We start from the raw sequence: 23205 nt of genomic DNA, 5'->3' as shown, positions 1-23205 counted from the left end.
CAACTGTATTATTCATATATAGGAAACAGATATATTTAATCATCTTTTGTAATTACATCATGTAATTACCACATACAAACCTCCTCATGCAGGGCGGCAGCTCAAAGCTGATAGATAAATGTAGTCGTTTGCTGATTTTCTTTCTTTACACATCATTGAATTTCAACTCCATTTCATCTTTTTATGTCTTGTCAGCCCGAAAGAAATTCTTCCTTTATGTAATTAGCAATTAATTATAAGAATTATCTACGTGACCCATATGTCTCCAGATAAAAACTCTGGAAGGCTGGTTAGTATTGGAGACTGCACAGGGAACAAGCTGAAGCTGGAAATGAATAGCTTTACTTTACAACTCAAATGGAAACAAATACCATCTGGTGCCACTAAACTCACTTTTGCTTTTTAAATGCTGCAGTGAAACAGCCAGTTGAACTAGCACAGTTCTCAAAGCTGGATGCACATTAAATCACCTGGGACAAAGAGCAAAGGCCTAAGTCTGTAACCTACTCCAAGCCAATCAGAGTCCTTGGCACTGGCGCCGGAATTTTTATTTAAGTTCCTGGGATGATTCAATGTGTACTCAGTAGAAAACCATGCTGGGCTATTTTTTAGACTCCATTGTAATCTTGAAAGTTGCAGCAACCTCAAGGAACCAGCAGGTGGCCACAACCACACTGAAAAATCCATTTTCAGTTTTAGGGTTTCTATATTGAACAAGTCATTTGAGAAGTTGGACTCTGAAGAACATGGGATCAGGATCGGAGGAAGACTCATCAAGAACCTGCATTATGCAGATGCCACAACCTTCTTGATGAACATGAGGAGACTTAAAGTGCTTGCTGCAGAATACAGCCTTCAATATGAATTGCATCTCAACATCAAGGAAACAAAAATCCTCACCATTAGGCTGATAAAAAACATCATGATGGATGGAGGAAAGACTGAAATTGATAACAACTGGAACCACTGTCAACAACCTTGGTACCAGCAGTCAAGATCATGATCAAGATCAAGACAAGAGATGTACTGCACTGGGCAAGTTGGCTATCAGGGACCTCTCCAAAATTAATGAGAAGCAGAAACGTCACTTTGAAGACTAAAGTACACCAGACTCAGGCCATGATCTGTTTAATCACTTGCTATGCATCTTAGAACTGGACAATGAATAAGGATGACAGAAGAACTGATGCCTTTGAGATATGGTGCTGGAAAAGAGTGTTGAAAACGCATAGTCTGCCAAAAGATCAAACAAGTATTTCTTTGGAAAAGTGCAGCCACAATGCTCCTTGGAGGCAAAGATAACAGAGTTCTGTCTCACATACTCTGGGCATGTTGAGAGTAAAGGCTATTCCTTGGAGAGAAGCACCATGGTTAAAAAGGTGGAGTCAACAAAAGAGATAAAGATCCTCAATCAGATAGATTGACACAGTGACTGCTGCAATGGGCTCAAAGGTATTAGAGATGATGAGGATGATACAGGATAGGACAGGATGCAGATCTACTGCTCATCAGGTCACTATAAGTTGCACTCAACTTGACATCACCTAATAACAACAAGCTCTGGAGATGTACTGCTTGGAGATCTACATTGCAAATTCAAAGACCATGCCTCTCTGGTGGTTTAGGATTCCATCATTTATTTAAAGCAGGGACCTGTACACTGTGGTTGGCCCTCTTACCTATTAGTGTTAATACAGTTGTATTGGAATACTAGCAAACTCTTTCAAATTGCTTATGTGATGACTTAAAAATATAATGGCAGAACTAAGTAATTTTAATCCAGAGACTGGAAGCTCCACAAAGCAAAAATATTTACTCTCTGGCTTGTTACAGAAATAGTGTGCCGACTATTCAACAATCCAGACAAACGAGCACGTATAGTAAAGTATAACCTCACCTTCCCTTACAGCTGGTCTGAATAAAGTAGTTCTAGAAGGGCTGTCACAGAAGAAACCTTAGTGTTGTAGTGGGCTCTGTGAGTACACCAAATAAAAGGTTAGCAGTTCAAATCTCTCCAGTCACCTCTGCATGGGAGAAACATGAAACATCTGACTCCCATAGGGATCAATAACCTCAGAAACTTGACGGAGGGCTGTCATTGGTCAGAATCACCTCGACAGCAGTGGGTCTGGTTTTGGTTGGGTGAGCTGACACGGAATGAACAGGTCAGAATTCAGAGTACAGAATAAAGGGCTGTTATTTTAGTCACTTTTTTCTTTTCCATGTGGCTGCTTTAAATGCACATGTGTACACTTCATGGAGGAAAACCAAACCAAATCAAACCACCAGGAACTGGTCAATTCAAGACTAGCTCCAGGAGGAGGGGGGATTAATCACAAAGTTGTATAATTTGACAGGTGGAGGGTGAGGGAAATTGGAAGAATCTGTTCTCAAAAACCATGTACTCAAATTAACTATTTATTAATATATATAATTAATTAGTAAATAAACTAGTATTGAAAAAATAGAAGAAAGGCTTTAAGAGTTAAAGGAAGTTGTTTTTTAGTTAATAAGGCTGTAATGTGCTTCTGTGGAAGGAAATGATGTGTAGTGTTATTTACACTGAGAACAATGATGTCAGGAGTATTTAATGATGATGCATACTGACCTCAAGAAGAAGTAGGGAGCCAAAGTCATCACTGCTGCTTCCTCAGCCATAATGGCCTGACAGGTTTAGTCAAGATGATTAGGAAAATGGCAAGGACATGTTTTCCGATGAACACCCTCATAGAAGTGTTCAAATGTAGGTCTCCAGGAAGAGCAAAGGATGAGGGAAAAGTCATCCTCTTCTATTTATTTCTTTTCTGATTAAAGGCTTGGTTGCAATCAAACAATACAGAATCCTGTGCCCCTCTGTCCTAATATTTTGGTACTTAAAGTTAGGATAATATAAACTGACATGCTATCACTTTTGATCCCAAGGATAATAAAAAAAATTATGAACCACACTATGTCCACAGTTTTAAAAGTTAGATAAAATTGATGAAATCTTTGGCAGACATAACCTTACCAAATTTCACACAAACAGAAATAGATAATCTAATAGGTCTTTAATTATTAAAGAAGATGCATCAATTATTGATAGCCTTCTAAACAAAAACATGAGATTCAGATGGTTTCACTAGTCAACTCTACCAAACATAAATTTTAAAAGATGATACCAATTATCTACATTCTCTTTCAGAAAAAGAGTGTTACTTCTAAACTCTGTCTCCCAAAAATACATGTCACTTTAGCTAGGTCATGATTTGCAGTATGATGTAATTATCCTATGTGTTGTAAATCCTAACTTCTATGATGTTAATGAGGCAAGATTAGAGGCAGCTGTGTGATGTGGTCACTCCCCATAATGTAATCTTCGATGTAATCAATCAGTTGGAAGGGGCCTGATATAAATGCAATGTCTTTTTTCTTCTTCATTTTTTTATTATTATTAATTTTAATGAAAGTTTACAGAGACTTTGGATTTCCATTTGTTCATTGTTGCACCTCTCTCCCTGCCCACCCCTCTAAACGGCAGCTCTGATCTAATCAAAGGGCTGTTTCTCTGGAGTATGGTTCTTAGTATCTTTTAATTCAGGAGCGATAAAAGGAACAGCAAACAAGATAAGAGGGGGTACCAAATTATCACTAAGAAACACCAGGAGTGAAGTGTGTTGCTTAGATCCCAGATCCTATGCCAGGCAACTTGCTGACACTGGGAAAGCCAAGACATGGAGATGTCCAAAGAATGCTGGGCATACACACAGCGCCCAGGACCTGCCTGCAGGACTGAAAGTCTTCTCATAGAGCAGGCACCTTGAATTTGAGTCCTAGTCTATTAAACAAACAAAAAAAAAATTAATTTGCTTGCTAATGTCATTGATTTATGTTATTTTGTCATATAAGTATTAGATACCCAAGACAAGAAAATACTTTCATTTTATGAACTATTATCCTAATATTAAGACCAAAGATATCATAAGAAAGGAAACTATAGAGCAGTATCTCTAATGAACAAAGATGTAAAAATCTCCAAGCAAATATTGTTTGTTCTTGTTAGGTGCCGTCGAGTCGTAGACGATTCATGGCGACCCTATCAATGAAAGGCCTGAGCACTGTTCATAGACTTTCCAGAGGCAATCCATTTCAGAAGAGGAGACCACTCCTGCTTCCAAGCTTGTTTGAATTGGAAAGCTACAGCAAACACTGTCCACCATGGGTAACCATTATCACATTTGGCATATCATTGTCACAGTGTTCAGCATCACAGCAACTAGGAGTTAACTCTGTACAGCAATACAAATATTAGCAAACTAAAAAATGTATCAAGGAAAAAAAAAGAATTATACATCCCACCAATAAATATGGCGCAGCAGAGGCATCTGACTACTTCTAATTTCACAAAGTGGAGAAAGACTTGGCATCAATATCATGCCAAGGTTGATTCCTATGAAGTTGAAGTAAGAGGTCAGACAAAGCTCCACTCTCCAAACTTTTCACCAATTTTGACAGCAGCTGTTACTCCCAGGGTACTTTCTCTTCCTCTATAGGGTTTGGAAATTGTTGCAACAGCCAAGCAGCACTCAAGAGACCATACTCACAGTTAGGGGTTTTATTAGGAAAGTCAACAAATCAACTCATTTCTATTGAATTGGAACCAACTCACTCACAGCTGACCCTCCAGCAAATGTTCAAGGCTGTAAATCACACAGCAGGAGAAGGTCCAGCTTTCTCAAGCAGAGCAGCTGGTGGATTTAAAAAGCCACAGAGTTGCTGCCTTTGGGTCTGCAGTGCCCCTCCCTATGGACTACACCAACTATGACTTATAGCAATCCTATGAATAAAGGCTCTGAAATGTGCCCTATCCTGAGCCAACTTCATCATCTCTAACAAATCTGACCCCATTGCCATAATCACTGCAAGAGACCTCATCCAGGGTCTTTCTCTCTTGCACTGACCTTCTACCCAACCAGTTATAATTCAGATTTAGGAATGACTCAGCATAGTTTTGATTAAGATACCCTCTTCTCAGCCATGCCCACAGACAGGCAGCTTGCTCTCTAGGTTAGCCTTTTGGCCCAACCTTTGCCTTGGTCAGAAAAGTGTTACAAAACACCAGCAGTAAGTACAAGGGGGAATTCTACTCCATCAGTAAGCTCTGGCTCAAAGCTCAGTTCTCTTGCTGTATGAGTGGGCAAGCCTAGTTCTGCCAACAAGTGGCCAGGGGCACTCCACTCAACTAGGTAGCATCCTGCCAAAAGCTCTCTTGGTTCTGTGGGTCAGCACGCCCACTGTGCTGTGCTACATCAGCTCCATCAGCTGGACAGCCAACTACAAATCTCACGCTGCTCTCTAGACTCAGCTACCCTCATTTCTCTACTGCAGCTTCTTGCTATTTCCAATGTTACAACTGTTTCCTGGGTCTAGGAGTTTCTCAGCACAAGGGCACTGGGTCCAAATGATGAGCTCTATTCCCTTCTCTTTTTCTATGTGGTAGTGAAATACTCCCCACCCCTACCCTACCAGAAACACACTCCTGGGATGGTATATTCTAGCAGGCAGGCAAAACTAACCAACCCCTTCAATAGGGTTCCATATTCTTTATTTACATGGTCCCATCAAGAAAGGGTCCCGTATACCTTATCTGTGTTATAAGCAAGCTATCCAGTGGCCTTTGTGTGCCACAGCACCTATTTGCATACTTCTGCTCAGCCACTGCATGGAAATCACAAAGACTATGACCAAAAGGGCCATATTTAGAAAGTCACTGCACTGTGACATTCAAATGGAATTTATTCCAGGTATTATTATTCCAAGTCACCATCTGAAAATCAAATTAATCATCAACAGGCTAAATAAGAAAAATCACGGAACCATAAAAGATGTCAAACAATCATTTAACAAAATCTGCCATATGTTCAGGATTAAAAAAACAACAACAACAAATTAGGAATAGAAGAAACTTCTCCAACTTTATAAATATCTAAAAAAATCAAATCACAAAATGGGCAAAAGATCTGAGCAAACACCTCGACAAAGATAGGAAGATGGCAAATAAGCAAACGAAAAATTGCTCAACGTCACACACCATTGTTTGTTGTTGTTGTTGTTGTTGTTGTTATGTGCCCTCGAGTCACCTGAGACTCACAGTGATTCTACGTATAACAGCCCTAAATCCTCCTCTATCCCTTGCCAATTTTATTGTCTCCAACACACCTATCCCCATTACCCCCGTGACTGAATCAATCCATCTCATCGAGGGTCTTCCTCCCCTATGCTGTCACTCCATCCTCCTAAGCATGACGTCCCTCTCCAAGGACTGATCCTGCCTTGCAACATGTCCAAAGGTATGTCAGCTGGAGCTTCAGAATCCTTGCCTCCAAGGACCAGCCTGGCTTCACCCTCTCTAGGACAAACTTGTTTGTTCTCCTAGCAGCCCATGGTACATTCAATACTCTTCTCCAGCACTACATCTCAATGGCATCAATTCTCTTTCTATCATCCCTAGTCTCTGTCCAGCTCTCTGATGCATAGCAAGTGATTGCAAAGACCATGGCCTGTATCAGATGCACCTTAGTCTCCAGACTGATATCATTGCTCTTTGGTACATTGGAGAGGTCTCTGAAAGCAGACTTACCCAATGCAATTCATCTTTTACTTTCCTGGCTGCTGGTACCAAGAGTGTTGACTGTAAAGCAAACAACTAAAGCTGTTAACAATCTCAATCCCTCCACTGTCTATCATGATGCTGCCAATCAGCCCAGTGGTGAGAATCTTTGTCTTCTTGATGTTGTGCTTCAATTCATATTGAAGTCTGCAGTCTTTGACCTTCTACAGCAAGCACTTCAGGTCCTCCTCATTTTCAGCAAGCAGGATTGTGTCATCTGCATAATGCAGATAGTTGAGGAGTCTACCTCCAATCTTGATACCAAACTTCTCCTCAAAACTAAATTAAAACAATGGGATGCACACTTATTCATCATGTTAGAATGGCTAAAACAATGACACCACCAAATGCTGATGAGGACATTGAACAAGATAAACTCTCATTCACTACTAATGGGAACGGGAAATGGTACAGCCCCTTTATAAGACAATTTGACAGTACTTTACAAAGTTAAGCATAGGTTTATCATAAGATCCAGAATTACACTCCTAGATATTTAAGTGAAGTGAGTTGAAACGTCTGTCTATTCAAAAATCAACAGAAGAATGTTTATCACAGATGTCAAAACTAAGAAAAAAGGTGTCTTTCAATAGGTGAATGGAGAAATAAACAATGGTACATCCATAAATGGGAAGGAAATATCTAGGTACCGAAAGACATGAAAGAATACTAAATGCACATTTCTAAGTGAAAGAAACCAGTCTAGAAAGGCTATGTATTATATGATTCCAACTATTTGATATTCTATGAAGACAATAAAAGGTTAAACATTCATAAGGAGTAGAGAAAGACAGACAAGTGGAGCACAGGCATTTTTAAGGCATTCAAACTATTTGGTATAATATTGTAATGGTGAACACACATCACTATGAACATATCAAGACACAAAGAATTGCACAACTGAAAGAATGAACTCTAAGAAAAACAAACTTCAGTAAAAACTTATCAGTAATGATTAATAATTACAACAAATGTACCACAATGGTATAAGATTTTGATAGTATGGAAAACTAGATGGAACAGAGAAGTATAGAAACACCTTACTTTCCAGGAAAATTTTCTGTAAACCTAAAACTGCTCTAGGGGGAAAAAAGTCTATTGAAAAATAATAGGGTAAGACTACTCATCCCCAATTAGTAGCACCATGATAGATGGAGAAGAGACTGGGGTTGTTAACAATTACAGCTTGCTCGCCTCTACAATCAACATTCCCAACACCAGCAGTCAGGAAATCAAAAGACATTGCATTGGGAAAATCTGCTGTCAGGGACCTCTCCAGAATGCTGAAAAGCAACAATATCAATCTAGAGACTAAGTTATGTCTAATTCAGGCCATGGTCTTTGCAATTACTTGCTACGCATCAGAGAGCAGGACAATGATTAAGGATGACAAAAGAATTGATGCCTTGAATTGTGGTGCTGGAGAAGAGTCTTGAACATACCATGGACTGCCAAGAAAACAAATAGGTCTGTCTTGGAGTTGGTGAAATTAAGTTTTTCTTTGGAGGCTAGGATTTTGAAGCCCCATTTCACATCCTTTGGGCATGTGGCCAGGAGAGAGTGGTCCTTGGAGAAAGACATTATGCTTGGAAGGGTGGGGAGACAGTGCAGGAGAGGAAGACTCCAGATGAGATGGATTGACATAGGGTTTGATGTGTCAGAATTAGTGAGACTGGCTCAGGACAGGGCAGGGTTCAGAGCTGCTGTACATAGGATTGCTATGGGTTGCAGGCAATTCAACAGCACATTAACAACAATACAGAAGGAAACAGACAGGTAGTTGGAAAATGAAAATCTAGGACATATAGAAAACCAAAACCTACTAGATTTTATGAGCTAGAAAATTAATTTAGTGCACAAAGAAAATTAATTTAGTGTTGGCATTAAGAACAGACAAAAAGAAAACTGAAGCTAGGCTGCTGATAAAATAGTTACAATAATCCAAATAGAAGCTATCATCCACCTGATGCATGTAGTTAAGGCAAACTCACAAAGAGACTAAAACTACAAAAGAAGATAATACAATATGGTCTCATTTCTCTTTTTCTTAAATAAAAAGCAAAACCAAAATAACAAAAACCTCACTTTGGTATTTTGATATTTATGTTATAACAGGAAAACATCTGGAAATTATTAATGTTGATGCTTTGGAATTAAACTGAAAACTCTTAAATTTATGTTTCTATATAGATTGGCTTTTCTGCATAGTAGTATCAATTCTAAGATTTTTATTATGAGTTCAAATGCTTAAACATTTGTTTGAAAAAAAACAAGGGCGGAAAAAAACAAGGGAAGAGAATGTACTACTTTCTAAGATAATGGAGACAAAGGATAACAACAAAAATCTCTTCTCAAGCATCTCCTCAGTGTTAGGTGCTTCCCTAAGTGCTTTAGAGAGGATCTCAAATTCCAGCAACTTTCTGAGGTAGGTATCCATATCCAGTTTACATCAATGGAAGCAGAGACATAGAAAAGGCAACTTTAAGTCACATTTGTTTGATTTCACCTTCAACTGACTCCAAAGCTATACTTCTAGTCTATGAGTCACAGATGAAGGTTTGAGTTGTAGTTAGACGGCCATCCCGTCAATTCCACCTCATAGCAGCCTCATGTGAAAGAGCAGAAACGCCCCATAAGGTTTTCTGGACAGGAGTGAATCAGACAGATATTTGTCCTGTAGAAAGCCCAAACTGCCAAATTTTGGTTCGCAACTAAGAGCTGCTAAGGTCCTGTTATTCTTTCATGACCTGAGGGACATACAGTGCCGACACTTTCCTTCTCTGGAGTTTATCAGTCAGCTGCTTTCCCACTGACAGTGCGCACAGCTTCAACCCTCTCCTGGCCTTCCAAGCCTTTACATCTTTATTAGAGAAAGGTATCTTTCTCCTGCAGAACATGTGGTGGATTCTACGTGCCAGAGTTGAAGTCTTTTTGTTTGCTGTGCAACGCTGTATGGACAATGCCACCAAAGCTACCCTAACAAATATCTGGGCACCCTAAATTGCATGTACCTATTGTGTTCAAGACTTCCGTTCATAGGGTCGCCATGGGTCATCTATGACTCGACGGCACTCATCAACAACAACATCAAGGGATCTAGAAGGGATATGTGTCCCATTAATACTATTTCCAGGGAGTTCTGGGGCATAGCCCTAAGAGCTGTAGTTCTGTTTCTTAGCAATTCAAATCCACTAGGGGTCCTTGGGACAAAGACAATCTCCTGCCCTGTTTCTACAACTTCAGAAACCCAAGGGGGAGGGAGGTACACAATGATTTAGTTCTCACTTCACAACAATAAGTTTGAGTAATACTATTTCCTCCAAGTCCGGAGGGGAGTCTAGAGTCTAGATGTGTGTAAAATTTCAGAACTGCTACTTAGTGCAGCATGCTTTCAATTAATAAAAACACAAGGCCAGCAAAAAAATTCAAAGCAGAAAAAGACTGGCTTGCAAAAAGGTTCTGAATTGCTGTTATGTGTCACCCAATTGGAAACTACTCATAGCTAACCCTCCAGTAGGTTTTCGGAGGCTGTAAATCACAGGTTGTCCATCATCTCTGGTCCTACCTCAATTAGACAGCAAGATTATTAATCGTTTGGGTAATATAAATGCCAATTTAATCAAGTATAGAATTCTCTTATTGATCCTGAAGATATTGGTTAGGTTGAAATCTATTTTTATTTTGTGAGTTTACTTCAAAATCTAAACACCTCAATTATTTAGATTCCACCTTACTAAAATAACCATTGCAAATTGTATCTTTTCATCTATAACTATACAGCCACTATGTACCCCTGGGAGCTCTGGAGGCCCAGCAGGTAAGGAATGTGCTAGTCCAAAGGAAGCGCTTCAAGCGGGCCAGTCCACCAGCTTGAGCAATCTCCTTCGGTGCCATTTACAGCCTTGAAAACCCACTGAAGTGCAATTTACAGCCTTGAAAACCCACTGAAGGATCAGCTAGGAGTTCCAACTCGACAGCAATGTGTTTGATTTACGCACATGTAAAAGTTAAACAAGGCTTTTTGTTCCACACAGCTGAAGTTCTTTAATTTCTTTTTGTACCACCCTTATAATTACTATTGTAGAGCTCAATCATAACCTTACATAATTACGCCAACACTCATAAGATATACATAAGAGCCTCAGCTCCTTCCAGCTTACTAAAAATCAAGGTTTTAGTCAGCAATCAGAACAAAGGTCATGAATAGGACAGGACAGAGAAATCTGTTACATTAAAATCTTTAAAACTTTTGAAAACAATGGCTTAAACAGCATTAATTACTGACAAATACATGGACATTTTTTCTTTAATGATTTTTAATTTTTGCTTTGTATTTACCAACATTACTGAAAGCTTCCTAACAACTTTATACCTACTGAGGATATTCTAGCTTCAGTGGCGTAGTGGTAATATGTCAGGCTGGGAGTAGTAGGTTAGCTGTTCAAATCTACTACATGCTCAGAGCAAGACAAGAAATGCAGTCTTCTTAAAGATTTACAGTCTCAGAAACTGATGGCAGGTCTTTATGATCAGGAATAGATTCGACTGCAGCAAATTTTACTTTTTAAAGATAACGATGATTCTTGAGGACACAATGGTAAGAGGTTGACTGATAAGCAAAGGTTGATGGTGGGAACCCACTAGCCTATCCAAAGGAGAAAAAAAGAGGCAATCTTATACTAAGATTTACAAGTTTCGAACTGTCGTTCTACTCTGTTCTATAAAGGATGCTATCTATGACTAGGAATAGACTCATCTGTAGTGGGCTAAGCAAAGTTTGGTTAAACAAAGATATTGGATTAAACCATATGAAATGGATTCATTTGTAGATCAAAACTGGTAAAACATTTGTCATTTCATATGGTTTTACTTATTGTAAAACAATCAAAGAACTTTTACTTTTCCAAGGTGGTAGTGTACTAGGGGAGGGTTGGGAGGGGAGAAAAGAGAAACAATGAATGAATGGAAATCCAAAGTCTCTGTAAATTTTCATTGAAATTAGTAACAAATAAATAAAATATAAAAAAATGGATTGACATAGTGACTGTAAAAAGAAAAAAAAGAAACAAGTACAAGAAAGTAGTCATTAAAATGGAAATTAAGGTGTGGCGCTTTCTCAAAAAGTTGCAAATAGAGATAACATTTGACCCAGTAATTCCACTACTGGGAATATACCCTAAAGAGACCATAATCACCAGCCAAGCAGATACAGGCACACCCATGTTCATCGAGGCTTTGTTCACAGCAGCAAGGAGTTGGAAACAACCCAAGTGCACCCATCAACAAAGGAATGGATAGAGAAGCTGTGGTATATTCACACAATGGAATACTATGCTGCATTGAAAAACAAGGAACTCATGAAATATTATTCAAAATGGGTGACCCTGGAGGACATTATGCTGAGTGAAATACCTCAGTCACAAAAAGACAAATAAATACTGCAAAGTGCCACTGTTGTAGAATGGGATTGACATCAGTCTGAGAAAACCTGGATAGATTATGTATACTGAATTGAAACAGATGAGGGAGAGAACAGTTTAAAAGCAATATATTATAGGGTATTATGATTATCACAGGAGTCCAGAATTAAGGTTGCAGAGTGGAGTGCATTTGGGGTGGGGGAGGGGGAATTGTATACCAACGAAGAAGTTTATCTTTTGCTTTTCAAAAAGAGGAGCGAACTGGGGGGGGGGGGGGGGGGGAGAAGTAGTGAAAAAAGTGCAACAATGAATGGAAATTCAAAATCTCTGTAAATGTTCATTAAAACTAGTAAAATAATATTTTTTAAAAATAGAAATGAAGATTCAGCTTAAAAACATCAGCATTTTCTTTTAAGACTCTAAAGTAACAATGAAGAGCGGGAAATGCATTGATAAAACAGCATTTTCATTACCAATTTTGTCAAGAAATAATATTGGGAGCTCTGGTGGCTTGGTGGTAAAGTTTTGTGCTGCCAACTCAAAGGCGCTTGATTCAAATCCACCAGCTGCTCCAGGGTAGACAGATACGCAATCTGTACCTGTGGAATTTATTGATAAGGTTAACCCACTGAAGGATCAGCTATGGGTCGGTTCAGATTGGACAATACAGAACATTTTAATTAGAAAGATATTTAACACATTTTCATGGCAAATAAGAGAGCTCTGGTGGTCTAGTGGTAAGGAGCTGTGCTGCCAACCCACAGGCAAGGGGTCTTAATCCTTTCGCTGCGCCAGGAGAAAGACCAGCAATCAATCTCCTTTGGTGTGATTTGAGAGTTAGCAATGAACCGGTTCCGACTCAACGGTACACAACAGCGTGTCAAAGAAACAAGTGTTAAACGTCCATCAAATGAAAATGTTCTTCTATTTGCACGAGAATCCATTATGACTCTTGCAACTTTTTCAATTCAGAGACTGTGGCTGTTTCCTGCTCTCAAATTCAAAAGCTATGTTTGGTTTCTCCGTTGCCGCCTCCCGATGCGCCTGGCACATAGCGCCCAACAACTGAACCTTCCAGTAACTCCTGAAGTAGGCAAACAAAAGCCTATGACCCCCGGGATCCCGTTTCCCGTGCAGCACCCACAAGTGCAGAAAGACTGGCGTGCAAGCCCCTCGGGCGCAGTGCGGGCAGGAGCGCTCAGAAGCTGCCCGGGACTCCGGCCATCGCTTCCCCAAGCCCGGCCTCAGCTTCCTCCCCGTGAAATCTCGCGTGGTGGGTGTGCGTGCAGCTTTCCTAAAAACTCCAAGATTGCCGTCTCCAAGGCGCTCTCTTTGTTTCTGATTACAACAGACTAAGAGGTGGGAGGAAAGGTGCGGGGAGCGAGACAAAGACCGCGCGAGGACGTGAAAACCTGTCACTCCGCCCGCGACCAGGACCCTTCCTTACTCACCTGCTGGACGCGAAGTCCCGGAAGGCCAAGCCTGAGACCCCTCAAGGTCTGACCCTCCATTACCAATGCAAACAGCCAGGGATGTCGCCGCTTTTCTGAGCAAGATTTGAAAAGCCCGCTCCTGACTGGAGGAGGCGACGCCAACCGCTCCGCCCGAACAAGTTGCAGCCGGGGTGGGGGGCGGGGGAGAGACCGGCGCGCGCACGCGCAGTGGGCAGGCCTTGCGCCCGCGTCCCAGGCGCTTGAACTTTAAGCAACAGGCAGTTCTGCCGGGACAGCTGGGTTCGAGTGCGGATGAGCCCGCTTAAGACACAGGTCAGGGATGTGGGCGGAACCCGGGGTGGGAGTGGGCGGAACCGGGATGGGAGGGGGGTAGGAGTGGGCGGGACCAGGTTGAGAGTGGGCGGAACCTGGGTGAAAGTGGGCGGGCTCGGGCGGACCAGAGCTTGATGGGCGTGGCAGAGGCGGGCGTGGGCGGGGCCAAAGGACCGGACCCAGTTCCGATTCTAGGCTATTTCTCAGACACGCCCTTTGTACAAGCTTCTTTCCCTTCTGAATGCATCCCACCAGATGTCCAAAGTGTTCACGGGCCGAACGACTTAAGGCTACTGTCATTGGAATACAAACAGGTCTGGAACACCCCTTGGAAACCATCATGCTGCTCCCAGAGAACTAAGTGGTGATCTTGCTGTCAAACCTACTGCTTACTCTCTACGCTCACGTCATGTAGCTGTCACTCTCAGATCACAGGCTCAGAAAACACCATCCAAGCTTTTCACAAGGTCTTCTCTTCAGTGTTTATAATCCCAGGTGCACACCCCCGCTCCTACTTCAAATACTCTTCTTACAAAATACTCCCGTCAGTACTTACTCCTCAACACCCAAGCAGAATCTTTTTTTTTCCGCAAGAGTCTTGTGTCTTGCTGCCCCTAAAAATCAGCACAAAGACTCTTTTTGATAATATGATTTGAGTATTAATCACTAAAGCGGCGAAGATTTCAGACCTGTGTAAGCTTCTTATTTTTCATTGCCTTCCGCCTTTCTTGACTTCTGCTTCAAAAGAGGACAGGAAACCTCTTTGGGTTTCTACCTCCCCTCACTCTTTTCCTTTTCCACTCTTATCTCTGAAAATGTCCCAGGAATTTCTCTTTCCGTAGAGTGACCATGTTGTTTATTTGTCAGGCACATCCCCCGTTTAGACTTGTCCAAGATATCACACATTTCCCACTTGGCTCAGAAAGTTTATCACTTTAGATAATAAATTGTATGGTCACCTTATCAAAGTAGAGTGTCTTGAAGATGCACTTCTGAAAATGCCCATCCTCTTAAGTAAATTATTTCAGTATTTGAGCCTATTTGAACAAAGCTAGAAGCTGTCCAGCTAGAAATGATACACCTTCCCATTCTTATTTAATATGATAAAACATAAAGCGCTTAAAATCTCAAGCACAGAATTCACCTAGTGCTCTCCAAGCAGAGAGTTAAATCTCGTGTCACTAGGTGCTCCTTCCCCAATACATGTCTTCCTCTGCAGGTTTAGCACTTTGTGGTGTAATTATCCCCTACTCAACATGAATGAGCTTAGTGTACTATTTGACTCACAAAAAAAATGCACATGCACAAGGAACTCATCATCAGACATGTAGTATTTATCATACAACAAACATAGCTCAAAAACATAGATCCAAATACATATAGAACCCATCATTTGATGGGAAGCGAGCCAGCCAGGGACAAGCGAACCAATATAAATTGGACACCAAAGTGGCAATATTTGGTAAGTGAATACCAGATCTACAACTGAAGATGCATTTATTTATAATAGTCAGAGAAAGGAATCTAGGAAAGGTCATATTTATTATTGCCTGTAGAATAGATAGTTGTTATTCAAGACCTTTCTCTTTGAAAAAGCAGGTAAGTTATGGTTTATCTATTTTTCATCTAAGGTGTGTTCACAGGAAATGCTTTTGATACAGCTATTATATGGTAATAACAACACCCCAGATGAGGACTGTTTTTCTTTCTTTATCCCCAGGTCATTTCTTATTAGCACTGCCAGTTTCGTCAGACATCATTTTCTCTGGTTTAGTATGTCATGTACTTATAAATAGCATCATGCAAGAGAATTACCAAGAAAAGGCTTATGAGTTTGCATGAAGTAGTATGTATTTATTCATTCATCCCTATGGAAGCAAGGAGGGTGAGACTTTGTGTCACATACTTTGTTTTCAAGAGGGATGTGGAGAAGGACATCATTTGAGTAATTAGTTAGTGAGAAAGAAGACGACCTTCCACAAGATAGACTCACATAGAGACATCAACCATGAGGTTAGACACAGCTGAGTCCTTGAGAATGGAATAGGATAGAGCAAGAGTTCTTTCTTTTGTACATAGAGTCACTAACACCAACATATAGATTATAGATAGAGTTATACATACACACACATATGTATATACACTTTTTGTACAACTTTCAAAAAGTAGAAAATATTCTCTTTTGCTATCTCAAATATTTGAGAAATAACATTTGAGTACCTTTTAACTCACCCATCCTGGACTTTCAGGGAAGATGAACACCTATCCAAAGGCTCAAGTGTAGGGTCTTCAGCTGTAAATTGAATAAATTGAATGGTGGCGTTACTACCCTGCTATTAGAACTTCCCATCATAGTCAACATGTTATATACTTAGATAATAGTTACACACTTTAAAATATGTTTTCTCTTTTATTTCCTATACCCTCTTTTGTTCTTTCGCAAAGACAAAATAAATAAATAGACTGAACTGGAAATCAATTCTAGAAATTGTTGCTCAAAGCTCTCTTATTCATTGCTGTTGAGTTGGAACAGATTCACAGCTGATCCTTCAGTAGGCTTCTAAGGTTATCAGTCACAGAAGAGATCACTCACCTTTCACATGTGGGGCTGCTGGTGGGGTCAAGCTGACAGACAGTCATCACCTTTGGCTTAGAAGCACAGCTTTTATGGACTCTAGCTAACTTTTCTAATATGTAACTTACTTCTGTTTTCTCTTTTGAAATAATTCTTATTGCTGTTTATTTTTCCCCTTTAAGTTGCCTATTCGTTTTGCAGATGACACATTTAGAATAAACTTCATACATAGATACATACATACACACATAGACACACAAACACATGCACACACATAGGTGTGTTTGGCATATGTTCTGGTGGTGTAGGCCATAGGATATTTCACTGCTAACCAAAAGGCCAAATATGTTTGGTGGTTTGAATCTACCAGCAGTTCCACAGGAGAAAGATGAACGATCTCTTCCCATCATGATTCATACCCTCAGAAACTGGATGGGTGGTTGCTTTGTGTTGGAACTGACTCAATGGCAATGACTTTACAGATAGAAATAATAAGAACCAAGGTAAAGATGCTAAGAAGAGGTACAGCATTTACTTAAATAAATGGTCTTAGCTCACAAACTAAAGCATCATGTAATCATAAGGAGGATATGTAACGCAGAGTCTAAGATTTTAGGGCCCTAGGCCCTTAAACAAGCAACTCCATTTCCTTATATATAAAACAAGACTAATCATACCCATCTCATCCATTTAAAGTTTTGGGGAGACTGAGAGATTATAACATGTGTCCTGGCACATGGAGGGTGGGGCAGATTACAGCCTTGAAAACCCAATGGGACAGTTTTATTCTGTCCTAAAGGCTACTGTGAGAAGGAAATCAACTTGATTAGCAATGGGTTGGGTTGGGATAATCTTTACCGGAGCAGATTGCCACATCTTTCTCCTTTGGAGTAGCTGCCATGGACTTCTCTGTTAACAGCCAAGCGTTTTAACCACAGCAAGGTTACAGCTTAGGAAACCCTGTGGGGCACTTCTACACTGTCCAATAGAGTGCCTACATGTGAGAATCCACTCTGTGCAGGGAGTGGGTCTTTATGGGAAAACTCACCAGGTCTTTTCTCCCACAGAGCTCTTGAGTAAAATGCATCCACCAAGGTTTTGGTAGCAGTCGAATGCGTCATGATTTTGCCACCAAATGGCAAAAATGTAAAGAGAATGTAAATTAGTTCAGGTTAAAAAAACTTTAGATCTCATGAAATTGAAAATGTGTGTGTCCAGCAATTACTGAGTATGTCTGCTTCTAGGTGTATGTCCTAGAAAATTTCTTGCACATTTGTACCAGCAACATTACTTGTACTTGCCCCAATATTAAAATAATTAAAATGCAAATTACAAGAGAGTGGATAAATCAATTGTCATTATTTTCCTTGTGAAATAAAATATATGAGTAAAAGTGAATAAACTAAGTTACTAAGGAGCAATGATGTTAGTTTGAAGCTGGAGTGCTTAATTCAGGCCATGACATTTTCCATCACTTGCCATGTGTCTGAGAGCTGGACAATGAACAAGGATGACAGAACAATTGATTCCTTTAAGCACTAGTATTGGAGAAGAGTACTGAATATCCCATGAACTGCCAAAAGAATATGTCTTGGAGAAGGTGCAGCCAAAATGCTTCTTGGAGGTAAAGATGACAAAGCTTCATCTCACATACTTTGGGCATGTTACTAAGAAAGGCTATTCCTTGGAGAGGAGTATCATGCCTGGAAAGGCAAAGAGAGGAAGACCCTCAACAAGACGAATTGACACTGTGACTTCAGTAATGGACTTAAAGATGTCAGAAATTATGAGGATGGTACAGGATAAGATAGGATTCAGATCTGGCTATAAGTTCTACTCAAGTTGATGTCACCTAACTATAAAAACATAAATAACAAGGAGTTCTAATGGCCTAGTCCACAATGAGTTGTGCTGATAACTCAAAGGTCTATTTCTATGATAGTTCAAACTCCATGGCAGCTCCACAAGAGAAAGAAGGACAGTGTCTTCTCATGAAGTTTATAGCCTCAGAAATCCAATGGAGGGTCAGCTATGAGTCAATTTTGACTCAGCAGCAGTGAGGATGATAGGTGGGTGGCACAGCTACCCCACAAGACAAAGATGTGGCAATTGACTTCTGTAAAGATTTACAATCTTTATTTTTTTAAAAAAACCACACATCAAACAACTGTATATACCATGATTGGATCTTAGAACTATAAAATGAAGGAAATTGGAGAAGAGTCTATAGAGTGACATTTTTTAAAAGCTCAATAGCAAAATAATCTAAGTAATCAGTGTTTATGGAAACATGCATGTGATAAAAGTTTACATTTAATAAGGAAAAGAATAATAAATCAAGTTCAAGACAGTGCCTATCTTGAGGAGATGGCATGGAGTAGAGATTGAACATGTAAATAGAAAATAACTGGCAATGTTATAATTTTTAAATTGGGTCACAGGCTTATCAATATTTATTTTAATGTTTACCTGGTATCTGTGTGTGTGTGTGTGTGTGTGTGTGTGTGTGTGTGTGTGTGTGTGAGAGAGAGAGAGAATGTGATTTACTGCCTCTAAAAACCTGCTGGAGGATCAGCTGTGAGTTCGTTCTGACTCAACGGCACACAACAATTACAATAAAATGCAGATAGACATCATTCTTGTATTCCGCTTTCTGTCAAGATCCATCTGGCATCCACAATATTATCCTTGGTACCACAGCTTCTTCTAAATTGAGTTTGTTCTAAATCTGGCAGTTCTCTCTCAAGGTACTGTTCTATCCTTTTTTGAATACTCTTTGACAATATTTTATGTGTAATATTAATGATATTGTTTGATAGTCTGCACATCCTGTTGGATGACCTTTTTTAGAAATTGGAATAAACACAAATCTCTTCCCCATGGCAAGTGATGGAAAATGTCATGGTCTGAATTAAGCACTCCAGCTTAAAACTAACATCATTGCTCCTTAGTAACTTAGTTTATTCACTTATACTCATATATTTTATTTCACAAGGTAAATAATCACAATTTCTTTATCCACTCTCTTATAATTTGCATTTTAATTCTTTTAATATTGGGGCAACAGTCGGTTGGCCAGGTAGCTGTAATCTCTCTTCCTGATTTCTTGGCACAGTTTGCTGAACATGTCCAGGGTTGCATCTCATCTGTTTATCGGAAGATGTTAATATGTATTTCATAAAATCTTGGGTTGTATGTTTTGCTACTACTACCTTCAGTAGTTACCCAGGGTGGACAGTGTTTGGTGGAACTCCCCGATAAAAACAAGCTTGGAAGCAGGAGTGGCATCCACTTTCAAAATAGCTTGCCTCCGGAAACTCTATGAACTTGGAGAAACGATGAAAGTTTATACACATGTTCTGGTCTTTCATTCACAGGGTAGCTATGAGTAATCTATAACTCAACTGCACTTAAAAACAACAATCACATATTCTTTTGCATTGGATTTTACGTGATTAGTAATTATGTTATTGCCAGTGAGTCTGTGATGCTTAATATTGTGTGTCCATGTGACTTGTTAGCCTTCTCAGATACCTTTCTCTTAATCAATCTCTCTTCCTTTCACTTTCTATTTTTTTTCTCTCTCTCTCTAAACACACATACAAACTTCATTGTTTTTGCTTCTGCAAATAGCCATATCTGATAAAGGGTAAAAACTGTCCCCACTAACAACATTCACAGCACAAAATCAATTCCCATGATGTCTGTCAGACATGACCCACACATTCCCGCACCTCTTTCTATTAATACCAACATCAGTGTTACTGCTCTACAGGGTCCAAAATATGTTGCAATAGCTCAGAGTACATGGAACCATATTTATGATTATGGAGTTAATTAAGGAAGTTGTTAAGTGCTGTCTAGTTGAGTTCTACCCATAGCAACCCTGTTGTTGTTGTTATGTGCCGTCGAGTCATTTGCGACTCATAGCGACCCTATGTACAACAGCTCTAAACCCTGCTCTATCCTGTGCCAGTCGCATTGCCTCTGACACACCCATCCTGATTACCCCAGTCACTGAATCAATCCACCTCATAGAGGGTCTAACCCTCCTGCGCCTTCCCTCCACCCTACCAAGCGTGATGTCCCTCTCCAAGGACCTGTCTCTCCTTACAACATGTCCAAAATATGTCAGACGAAGCCCCAGAATCCTTGCCTCCAAGGAGTAGCCTGGTTTAACCCTCTCTAGGATGGATCTGTTTGTTTTCTTGGCAGTCCATGGAACATTCAATACTCTTCTCCAGCATTACAGCTCGAAGGCGTCAATTCTCCTTCTATACTCCCTAGTCATTGCCCAACTTTCTGATGCATAACGGTGTCTGTCTGGAGACTAATGTGCGCCTGATACAGGCCATGGTCTTTTCAATCACTTGTTATGCATCAGAGAGTTGGACAATAGCAACCTAGGAAGAGAAATATGAATCCTGTCCTATTCTGTGCCATCTTCACACTTCTGACACACTAGAGCCTATTGTGGCAGTCAGTCTCATTCCATCTGGTTGATGGCACATAACAACAACAACAACAACAACAATGTTAGATGGGACTTGGCTAAAGTCAGGGAATACCAGAGGAATATCTATCTATGTTTCATTGACTATGTAAAGGCGTTTGACTCTGTGGACCACAACAAAATGTGGCCAACTCTGACAAGAATAGGAATCCCAGAACACGTGATTGTGCTTATGTGAAACCTATACTTGGACCAGGAGGCAGTCGTCAGAACACAGCAAAGGAACACTTCATGGTTCAAAATTGGAAAATACGCCAGGGATGTGTCCTATCACCATACTTTTCAATCTACATGCAGAACGGATTATCTAGGAGGCTGGGCTCTATGAGGAGAAATGCTGCATTAGGATTGGAGGAAAAGTCATCAACAATCTGCATTATGCAGATGACACATTATGCTTGCTGAAACTGAGGAGGACCTGAAGCACTTGCTGAAGAAGGTCAAGGACTGCAGTCTTCAATATGGATTGAAGCTTACTATCAAGAAAACAAAGATTCTCACCACTTTAATATTATCATACTATAAAATCTGGGTTGTTGTTGTTGATTGACATTGAGTCACGGTCGACTCATAGCAACTCTATGAACAAAAGATCTAATGCCTTTCCATAGCTATCGTTGTTTCTCCAAGTTCATAGAGTTTCCAGAGGCATGTGGTTTAGAAAGTGGATTCCACTCCTGCTTCCAAACCTGTTTAACAACTGGGAGCTCCACCAAACACTGCCCACAATGGGAAGCCATTATTGTATTTGATATCCCCATGGCACAAGGTTCAGCATCACAGCAAACCTAGGTTAAACCTGGATGTGTTCATCTAATAAAAGGAAGATAGACTTGCAGAAGTAATCAGATTTACTTCCGCAAATTTTTCTCCACTAATACTCTTTCCTCCAGCCCCACCATCCCTCATATTCTCCATGTAAGGAACTCTAGGTTACAGAACAGAATCGACTCCTTCCCAAAGTAAATTTTAAAAAAATCATCAATTCTTCTCTTTCTGCTTTGATTCTGACTGTGTCTTTTTATAGTTATCTACTAGCCAGAGTGCTCCTTAGAGGCAAGGATGATGTGACTTCTCATGTATTCTGAATTTGTCAGGATGGTCCTCTAGAGCTCTGGTGGTTTAGTTGAAGGTCGTATGCTCTTTGCATGACCTTCCACCTTTCCAGCATGATGTCCCTCAAGGAATAGATTCTCCTAACAACTTGGTCCCATCAGGCAGGAGTTCAGGAGACATATTGCTCTGGGAAAGTCTAAAGTCTGGACTTCTCCAAATTACTGAGGGATAATTATTTCAGTCTAAGGACTAAGATAATTCAGGCTATGATATTTTCAAAAACTTGCTATGCATCTCAGAGCTGGACAGTGAAAAAACAACCAAAAAAGTAAAAAAAAAAAAAGAAAGAAAAAACAGTCACAGAAGAATTGATGCCTTTGAGTTGTGGTTTTGGAGATGAGTACTGAATGTCCCATGGATAGCCAAAAGAGCAAACAGATATATATTGGAGAAAGTACAGGGCTCCTTGGAGGCAAGGATGACAAAGCTGTGCCTCACATACTTTGGGCATGTTGCTAGGAGAGCTATCCCTGGAGAGAGCCATCATACTTGGAAAGGTAAGGGATGAGTGGAAGAGAGGAAGATCTTCAGCCAGACTGACACAGTGATGGCAACAATGAGTTTGGGTGTACTAGAGATGATGAAGATAGGACAGGGCTCAGATTTGTTCGTCATAAGGTCTGTATGAGTCATACTCAACTTGACAGGACCTAACAACAGCAAAAAGAAGATGGAGAGGGATGCATCCCTGACACACACCTTTCTTGATTCTAAACCATGCAATATTCCCTTTCTCTATTTGGACAATGGCTTCTTGGTCTAGGTATAGATTTGTATAAACATTCTGGAGTAAGTGTGTAAATGTTCTGGAATTCTCATTCCTCTAATGTTAGCCGTAGATTTTTATGATTCACACAGTCAAATGCCTTTGCATAGTCAATACAACGGTTAGACATTCTTCTGTTATTCTCTTCTTTCAGCCACGATCCATTTGACATCAGCATGATGATATACTTGATGTGACAGCCTCTCCTAACTCCAGCTTGAACTTCTGTCAGTTCTCTATGTTCCACTGTAGCAATTTCTGGGTGGTCTTGGGCAGCATTTTGCTTGCATGTAGTATTAGTGGTATTGTTCGATAATGTCCTCATTTTGGGGGGTCTCTCTGAGATGTTATTGGATGTTGTTCTTCATGAGCATCATATACACCACCAATTTGGATCAAT

This window comes from Elephantulus edwardii, unplaced genomic scaffold, assembly GCF_000299155.1.
Source record: "Elephantulus edwardii isolate Elephantulus edwardi_28Jun2011 unplaced genomic scaffold, EleEdw1.0 scaffold00074, whole genome shotgun sequence".
NCBI lineage: Eukaryota > Metazoa > Chordata > Mammalia > Macroscelidea > Macroscelididae > Elephantulus > Elephantulus edwardii.
This window is presented reverse-complemented; position numbering follows the sequence as displayed.